A 10103-nucleotide genomic window follows, 5' to 3' on the forward strand; every position below is an offset into this window, starting at 1 on the left:
TAACGGACCATAAACAGAGACAGTATGAAACTGAAACTGAAACTAAAACTAATACTTTGGGAATTCTTTATCTTTTCACTTATTAGTGAACAATTTTAGTCTTTGCTTTAAATCAGAGAGACTATGTGAAGTATCTGGCACAAAATAGGTGCTCAGTTAATGTGAGCATTGTTCACTTGTCACACCACGGGTGGAAACTCCTGCTCAGAGGTAGCCTCCTCAAGGGCTGGAAGTGTGGAAGGGAGGAAAGAAGACCCGTACCTGCTGGCTGGGACCCCTCCTCTCTCCAGAATAGAATTGGACAGATGGAACTGGGCATTGTGGCTCATGCCTATAACCCCAGCAATTCAGGAGGCTGAGGCAGGTGGATCACCTGATGCTGGGAGATTGAAACCAGCCTGGCTGGCATGGCAAAACCTCGTTTCTACCAAAAATACAAAAATTAGCCAAGTGTGGTGGTGGGCACCTGTAATCCCAGCTACTCAGGAAGCTGAGGCAGGAGAATCACTTGTACTTGGGAGGTGGAGGTTGCAGTGAGCCAAGATCATGTTACTGTACTCCCGCCTGTGTGACAGAGTGATACTCTATCTCTAAAATAAAATAAAATAAAAAAGAATTGGACAGATGGAACAGTCACATGTCAGTGGATGCCTATGGCAGCTTCAGGGACATCTTTTTTTTTTTTGAGACAGCGTCTCACTCTGTCCCAAGCTGGAGTGCAGCGGTGTGATCTCGACTCACTGCACCCTCCACCTCCTGGGTTCAGGTAATTTTCTACCTTGGCCTCCTTAGTAGCTGGGATTATAGGTGCCCATCACCACGCCTGGCTGATTTTTTTTTTTTTTTTTTTGTAATTTTAGTAGAGACAAGATTTCACCATATTGGCCAGGCTGGTCTTGAACTCCTGACCTCGTGATCCACCTATCGGCCTCCCAAAGTGCTGGCATTACAGGCATGAGTCACTGTGCCCGGCTGAGGGACATCTTAGAAGGAAATAGATTGATCTGCCTGACTTAACCTGGTGGCCTGAAAGGCTTTGTATATGTACCGAGCCCCTCCTCCTCCTCCTCCTCCTCTTCTTGTTCTTCTTCCTCTTCCTCCTCTTCTTCTTCTTTCTCCTCCTCCTTCTCCTCCTCCTCCTCCTCCTCCTCCTTCTTCTTCTTTTTGAGATACAGTCTTGCTCTGTAGCCCAGGCTGGAGTACAGTGGCATGATCTTGGCTCACTGCAACCTCTGCCTCCCAGGTCCCCATTCAAGCAATTCTGTCTCAGCCTCTGGAGTAGCTGGGATTACAGGCACATGCCACCATGCTCAGCTAATTTTTGTATTTTTAGTAGAGATGGGGTTTTACCATGTTGTCCAGGCTGGTTTTGAACTCCTGACTTCATGATCTGCCCTCCTCAGCCTCCCAAAGTGCTGGGATTATAGGTGTGAGCCACCATGCCTGGCCCCCCAGGTTCTTCTTAAAGCATCAATTGGCTCAATTGTTGCCTTCTTCCCCTGAAATTTAGATATAAACTGTATATGTATATATGTATATATATATAGGCTGCCTTCCTGAGTCACATATTCTTGAGGGCCACATCACTGAGACTTTGCAAAGTCATAGGAGGCCTGAGCCTCTAGAATTCCCTAAGTCAGAGGTCTATTGGGCAACCAGTGTCTGTGAGACAGGAGGGCTGGAAGATTCTAAAGTCAGGCTGAGATGATGACAAATTCCTCTTCAATGTCTGTCATTCGTAAGTCTAGAAACCCAAATTGAGAAGTTCCCAAACAAAACTGGAGGACCTTGAAGAAGCTACAAAAAAGTAAGCTGTGGTGCCTCCATCACTCAGGAACGTGAGGGACTGGCCAGCTCTTCTGGTCCTGGGTCTCCTTTGCGTCACCCCCTCCTTAGCTTATACCTTGCTGAACTAAATCTTCTTCCATCACAGTCACACAGTGGAATCAGGCCAGCAGCAGGGGCAATTTTGTCAGGTGGTGAAATGTAAACAGCTTTCGACATTGATTGCTGCCGTTCTGCTGCTGCTGTTCCCCTTTAATGCGTCAACACATTTCTAAATTTCGTGAATTTCTCTCTTTATGGGAGACATCTCTGTGTGTGTGTGTGTTCAGGAAAGCCACACTCTGGTCGTGTCGCTAGATCTCTAAGAAGCCCTCTTCTTGTCTGCATGGCTGGTCACTGTCCTGTGCTGACCACCTCACCCTCCTGCTCAGGGGCCAGACCAGGAAGGTTGTCATTACAGCTTCTATGGCCTCCTTATGATTCGGCTGTGATGCTCTGTCCAGCCCTCTCTTTGGTCTCCACTGACTTTGGTGTTAATGCGTCCTCTGGATGCCTTTCCACAAACAATCTCAGGAAAGGCAGCTCATGATTTTGGATGTGAGGTTGTTGCTTCTAAGCGAAGCATGGTTAGGAAGTCTGTTCATCTATGTTTGTCAGGTAAGCCAAACAGAAATCTGTTGCATCCCAGCCTTGTGGTGGGCACTCTGTAAGGCACTGAGGACCCAGAGAAGAAGGATGGTCCCTGAGGGAGAATGATTCATGAACATATTATTTTAAAACAATGTGGCAAATTAAGGGGTAGAAAGAATGGGTACTGAAATGCACTCAGAAAGTTTGGTTCAGCCAGATCTGATGGTTTGGGCTGTTGTTCTGATTGAACAGTGCTTGAACAGAGGTGGAGCATCAGTATTTTTAGTATACCCTGAAGGATACAAAGCAGAGTGCTGAAGAGGAAGACTCAGATCAGCCGTGGGATGGGCGCGGGGGGATAAGCACCTCAGCTCCGTGTTACTTGAAAGTAGAGGAAGGAAGAGGTAAAGAGGAAGGGAAAGAGCATACCAGGCATGGCACCACCGTAAGCTGCACGAGCCTAAGCGTGCAGAAGCCAGGTGGGCATGGGTATCCCCGATGGGGGTGGTGGAGAGCAGTGGGAGGCAAGGTGCCCTGTGAATGATGGGTAAGCTTGATGGGGACTTGGCCCGGTTTTTAAAAGGTGTATCTGGCGCCCAAGAAAAGAATGGAGTTGATGGAGTCAAGACTAGAGAAGGAAGTCTGAGGTTTAGTTAGGGACTAATTGCAACTCCCTAGAAAAGAGACAATCCATTCCTATGGGGTATCCCTTCATTCCTGTTTCATGCATATTTCATCCATTGTTTTGAGGCAAGTAACTGAAAGGTCATTCTCTTCCTCTTCCTCCTCCTCTTCTTCGTCTTTTACTTCCTCTTCTCAGCCATTGTTTCCTCCTTTTTCTGTTTCTTCTTTTTTTGTACTTTTTATTTTGAAGTCATCTGTATAGACTCACCAGAAGTCGCCTAAATGGTACAGAGCCCTTTTTAACTCGCACCCAGTTCACCCGATGGTATCATCTTACTTAACTTTAGTATAGTATCAGAACTAGGAAACTGTCATTGGAACAAAATTATTAAGTAGGCTACCGACTACTCAGATTCAGTTTCTACATGCATCTATGTGTGTCTGTATAGTTGTATGCAATTTTATCACGCATGTGGCTTTGGGTGACCGCCACCCTCATCAAGATACAGAATGGTGCCATCACCCCCGGGACCTCCTGCACAGCCCTTCACAGCTGCACCCCCTACCCTGTCCTGAAGGGCCACTCTGATGAACTAAGCTACAGGGTTCAAACTGCTGCTGATGCCGAAAGGAAAAAAAAGATGCTTCTTGGCACATGGAAACCTTTAGCTTTTTTTTTTTTTAATTTTTTATTGCATTTTAGGTTTTGGGGTACATGTGCAGAACATGCAAGACAGTTGCATAGGTACACACATGGCAGTGTGTTTGCTTCCTTTCTCCCCTTCACCCACATTTGGCATTTCTCCCCAGGCTATCCCTCCGCAGCTCCCCCCTCCCCGCTGGCCCTCCCCTTTTCCCCCCAATAGACCCCAGTGTTTAGTACTCCCCTCCCTGTGTCCATGTGTTCTCATTTTCCATCACCCGCCTATGAGTGAGAATATGTGGTATTTCATTTTCTGTTCTTGTGTCAGTTTGCTGAGGATGATGTTCTCCAGATTCATCCATGTCCCTACAAACGACACGAACTCATCATTTCTGATTGCTGCATAATATTCCATGGTGTATATGTGCCACATTTTCCCAATCCAGTCTATCATCAATGGGCATTTGGGTTGATTCCAGGTCTTTGCTATTGTAAACAGTGCTGCAATGAACATTTGTGTGCATGTGTCCTTATAGTAGAGCGATTTATAGTCCTTTGGATATATACCCAGTCATGGGATTGCTGGGTCAAATGGAATTTCTATTTCTAAGGCCTTGAGGAATCGCCACACTGTCTTCCACAATGGTTGAACTAATTTACACTCCCACCAACAGTGTAAAAGTGTTCCTTTTTCTCCACATCCTCTCCAGCATCTGTTGTCTCCAGATTTTTTAATGATTGCCATTCTAACTGGTGTGAGATGGTATCTCAATGTGGTTTTGATTTGCATCTCTCTGATGACCAGTGACGATGAGCATTTTTTCATATGATTGTTGGCCTCATATATGTCTTCTTTCGTAAAGTGACTGTTCATATCCCTTGCCCATTTTTGAATGGGCTTGTTTGTTTTTTTTTCCTGTAAATCTGTTTGAGTTCTTTGTAAATTCTGGATATCAGCCCTTTGTCAGATGGGTAAACTGCAAACATTTTTTCCCATTCTGTTGGTTGCCGATTCACTCTAGTGACTGTTTCTTTTGCCGTGCAGAAGCTGTGGAGTTTGATTAGGTCCCATTTGTCTATTTTGGCTTTTGTTGCCAATGCTTTTGGTGTTTTGTTCATGAAGTCCTTGCCTACTCCTATGTCCTGGATGGTTTTGCCTAGATTTTCTTCTAGGGTTTTTATGGTGCCAGGTCTTATGTTTAAGTCTTTAATCCATCTGGAATTAATTTTAGTGTAAGGTGTCAGGAAGGGGTCCAGTTTCTGCTTTCTGCACATGGCTAGCCACCTTTAGCTTTTTTTTTTGCCCTCTGTCTCTGTAGGTCACACTTAACCCTGGAGGTCATGAATGTCATGGTGGACATCAAGCAGGATGCGTTGTTATTCCTGAGTCTGAGGGCGGCTGATATTGTTGCTTGGGCTGCACCCTTTCTTTAAAGCACCTTCTTTATGAGCTTTCTCATATCCTCAGGGCGGGACAAAACTGGGGGTTAGTCAGCAGTGGATATGATGATTTTAACGTATGCTAGAGGTGCATGAGAAGTAATTATTACGTGGCCCAGTACATGTTTATTTTATAGACGTCATTGTTCTACTATTGCTTCTAAAAAGCCCATTCCTTCCCAAATGATGAATCATTAGCTCAATAATAACCTCTCATTCTCTCCGTCTATTGTGTACTTAAAATTCATAAATATCACTTATGTGCAGACTGACCTCACCATAGATGCATTTCTGAGTGTATATATAAAGCAGGTATTTCAGTATTCAATTGTAAGAGTAGTAAGTCGAAGTGATTATAATTTTGGCGATGTCATAATAGCAGCTTAGATTTGAAACAGTCTTGAGGTATCATCTGGTTTACGTTTTGCTTTACTTAGGAATTACTTCTCTGAAGTGCCCATGTTCATGGATGTTTGGGGATGGGAGTTCATGGTTCATGGGGCCATGGATCACTCGATGTCAGAGACTTTGAATCATGTGCTAGTTTCCCGTTTTAAAAATCCAATTTGGACCCCACAGGGGAGAAAAAAAAGAATACAAAAAGAAAATTCATAACATTCTATCATATACATAGTATTTATTAGTAATGGTTTGTCCTTTTGATCTACTCAGGATAAATGAAATTTCTTCCACAAACACTCTTGTTGACTATTTGAAAGTGGTTTTTGCATTTCCTTGAAGCGTTCTCTTTCTAGTATAAACACCACTGTTTCCTTTAACAGGCCCTCATTCCCAGACTCTGCCAACTCATCACTTCCTCAGGATGTACTCTGGAGTACCTTGTATCACCCTTTAAACGTGATATCCACGTTTTCTCTGTTATCACAGATAGAAAAACAACAACAAAGCTGGACTGACCTAACTATATAAACCACACGTAGGACATGAAATACTTTCCACAGAGTCCTGCTTTTGTGATGCAAAAGCTCTGCTTTTAATTCTCCCCATGGTTCCTATAAGAAAAGTTAGTCATATAAATACTGCATCCACATAGTAAGCACTTTATAAAGATTTGCTTTTATTATTATTACTAATTTAAAACAACTAATACTGTGTATTTAAAAAAACAGCACAGATAATGTGTCTAGTGGAAGAGGGGCAAAGCCAGGCGTTTGAGAACACAGACACAGGGAAAAGGAAATCTGGGGAAAAAAAAAGCCGTTTCCCACACCGAAACTTCGGTCAGGTCATAATCAAGCCTTCCTGACTCATTAAAGAGGTTCTGCCATGGGAGGGATGAATAGTCAAAATCTATCCACCATTGACAATGCATGTGTGATCATCTCGTTTCTTTGCATTTCTGAGATGAAAACCTAACTGAGCATCATTTTAAAATTATTATCATTTTAAGACAAAGAGGAGTAAAGTTATATTTTTGCATTTTAGTAATAACTTGTACGATCCTTTCGTGGTTTATAAGTGTGATGATTGGGTTTTCACATGCTCGTGTGAGATGCGCCATCCACAAACCTGGTTATGACATCGGCACTTACCCATCTGACAAGAAGGAAGGAAAAATACCAAGAAATAATTTTTAGATATTAAGACAAATGTTCTCTCTCTCTCTCTTTGTGTGTGTGTGTGTGTGTGTGTGTGAATGCCTCTTTATTTTCATTTTTTTAAAGTTTAGATTAGGGTGCATGTGCAGGTTTATTACATGGGTACATTGCATGATGCTGAGATTTGGAGTTCTATTGATCCCATCACCCAAACAGTGAATGTAGTACCTAATAGGTAGATTTTTAACCTCACTCCCTTCCCTCCCCACTTTGGAGTCCCTAGGGTCTATTGCTCCCATCTTTGTGTCCATGTGTGCCCGATGTTTAGCTCTCTTTTATAAGTGAGAACATGCTGTATTTAGTTTTCTGTTCCTGTGTCAATTTGCTCAGGGTAATGGCTTCCCACTGCATCTGTGTTGCTGCAAAAGACACGATTGTGTTCTTTTTTATGGCTGTGTAGTATTCCATGGTGTATCTATGCCATATTAAAAAAATCTAATCCATCATTGGTGGGTACCTAGGTTGATTCCATGTCTTTGTTATTGTGAATAGTCCTGCAATGAACAATCATTTGGTAGAACAATGTATTTTCTTCTGGGTATATACCCAGATATGAGATTGCTGAGTTGAATGGTAGTTCTATTTTCAGTTCTTTGAAAAATCTCCAAACTGCTTTCTACAGGGGCTGAACTAGTTTACATCCCTACCAATAATATATAAATGTTTTCTTTTCTCCACAACCTTGCCAACATCTGTCATTTTTGGACTTGTTATTAAAAATAGCTATTTTGGCTGGTGTGAGATAGTATCTCATTGTTGTTTTGATTTGCATGTCTCTGATGATTAGTGATGAACATTTTTCTATATGTTTGTTGGTTGCTTGTATGTAAGACAAATATTTTCCTGTTTGACTAAAAAAAAGCTGGTTTCAAGAATCAGTTATTCCTGGCTAGGTGCAGTGGCTCATATCGATAATCCCAGCACTTTGGGAGGCTGAAGCAGGTGGATAACTTGAGGCCAGGAGTTTGAGACCAGCCTGGCCAACATGGTTGAAAACCTGTCTCTACTAAAAATACTATATTCACTGAGTGTGGTGGTGCATGCCTGTAGTCCAAGCTACTTGGGAGGCTGAGGCATAAGAATTACTTGAACCATGGAGGTGGAGTTTGCAGTGAGCTGGGATTGTGCCACTGCACTCCAGAGCATGATTCTATCTCAATAAGAAGAAAAGAATCAGTCATTGTTGCTTAAAGTGATACTAGTCATTAGTTTAATTAAATTCCTAAAATATAAATAGAAACTTAACCCTATTTATATTTTAAGTAGTTTATTTAGAAATAAGTTAAAACTTACAGAAAAATTACAAGAACAGTGCAAAGAACTCACATATGTCCTCAATCAGATTCCATGACTAAATCCTTCACATCATCAACTGTTAATATTTCACTGTAGATTTTCCATTACCATTTATTTCTCTCTCTCTCTCTTTCCCTTTCCTCCCTTTTCTAATGATGATTCCTAGTGTTTTTCTGACCATTTGAGAATCAGCTGCAGACATAATGCCCCGTAACTCCTAAATATTCTGGGGTGTATTTCCCCAAAACTTTTCTACATATTCACTCAATGACTTTCCAACTCAACATTGAAATCGACTGCTACACTGCCCACAGACCTCATTCAGTTTTGGTCAACTGTCCCATCAGTGTCTCTTTTTCATTTCTGGTCCAGATTCCATCTAGAAATGCATGACGAATTTAGTTGTCCTGTTTTTTCCATATTTGCTGATCTTGAACAATTCCTTACCCTTTTCTGCTCTTGACAGCCTTAAAAAAAGGACAGGCTTTCTCTTCCTTAGGACTATTTCCTTTCCATGTATTCTCTCTTTGGTTGTGTCTAGACTAAAGTTTATACCATTGATTTGTTATTAAACTAATAACTGTATTTTTTTGTTTTAAAGATTTTTCATTCTCTATATCAATTTGTTCATGTTTCATTCCTTACTGTTTTTGTCTCACAATTTCTTCTACTTATTAAATGAAAATTATCACATTATTTGAGCATCATACTATACATATTACATACATATATATTTTGTTCTATAAAATAAATTTAATTTGACATGAATTTGATTCCGATTGTTGATTTGGTTGACTTTTCTTTTGTTGAATTAATCTTTCTCCTCTTGGCTTGCCCCTCTCTAGTGGTTTTGAGAATTCCTCCATCAGTTCTCTGGGTCCCTAGGCTCATATGGCTTTAGAACACTGGTTCTGATGAGATTTGGGGTATCACAGATACAATCACAGAGCTGCCAGGCAGCTTGGCTCAGTTCTTAGTATCTGTGTCCTTTTGTCCTCCAGGGCCTGCAGTTTGCTAAAAGCATTAGCTTCAGGCAATAGTAGACACCAGCTTGTTTGTTTTCTTTCCTCTATGCATTTCAGGAGCAGAGTGGCCTTAGCCAGCCCCAGTCTTCAACACTGTGGAGCACAGCAGTTGGATTCCTGCCTGGGCTCCTGTCTTGTAGACCTGGAACGTGTTGCTTCAGCCCTGTTCAATCCTTTGCATTTATGACCCCTTTTCAGTTGCAGTGTTGTTTAATTCATTTTTGAGAATAGGCTATGTCTTTTTTGTTTGTTTATTTGTTTTTTGAAACAGTCTTGCTCTGTTGCCCAGGCTGGAGTGCAGTGGCACAATCTTGGCTCTCTGCAACCTCTACCTCCTGGGTTCAAGCAATTCTCCTGCCTCAGCCCTTTTTTTTTTTGTTTCATTTCTTGAGACAGAATCTTGCTCTGTTGCCCAGGCTAGAGTGACGTGATGCAGGATCTCAGTTCACTGCAGCCTCTGCCTTCCAGGGTCAAGCGATTCTCTTGCCTCAGCCTCCTGAGTACCTGGGATTACAGGCACATGCCACAATGCCCAGTTAATTTTTATATTTTTAGTAAAGACAGGGTTTCACCATATTGGCAAGGCTGGTCTTGAACTCCTGACATCAAGTGTTCCACTTGCCTCGGCCTTCCAGAATGGTAGGATTACAGGAGTGAGCCACCACACCTGGCCTCTGCCTCAGCCTCTTGAATAGCTGGAATTACAGGTGCGTGTACCACCACACCCAGCTAAGTGTTATATTTTTAGTAGAGACAGAGTTTCGTCATGTTAGTCAGGCTGTTCTTGAATTCCTGGCCTTAAGTGATCTACCTACCTCAGTCCCCCAAAATGCTGGGATTATAGGCATGAGCCACCACAGCCGGTGAGAATAGGCTATATCTTTTAGCTTTCTATTTTTATATCTTACCTATTGTCACTTTATGCTTGGGGCTTAGGACTGGCACAAGAGTGCTATAGATTTCAGGTACTGCAACCTAAGAGCAGCCCCAGACCCATCTGCCATGCGGACTTTCTGCAAGAGCTTCCCTGTGAGGGGTCTG

General features: G+C 42.3%; 1 non-coding gene across 1 annotated transcript; it reads left to right on the plus strand.

Annotated features, from left to right (window-relative positions):
• The first annotated feature begins 6582 nt into the window (after positions 1–6582).
• On the plus strand, positions 6583–6685 carry LOC118147074 (small nucleolar RNA U13). Its single transcript, XR_004733244.1, has one exon. It is a non-coding gene; the product is annotated as a small nucleolar RNA U13 (small nucleolar RNA).
• Positions 6686–10103: the final 3418 nt, after the last annotated feature.

This window comes from Callithrix jacchus, chromosome 13 (assembly GCF_049354715.1).
Source record: "Callithrix jacchus isolate 240 chromosome 13, calJac240_pri, whole genome shotgun sequence".
In the NCBI taxonomy this organism is placed as follows: Eukaryota; Metazoa; Chordata; class Mammalia; order Primates; family Cebidae; genus Callithrix; species Callithrix jacchus.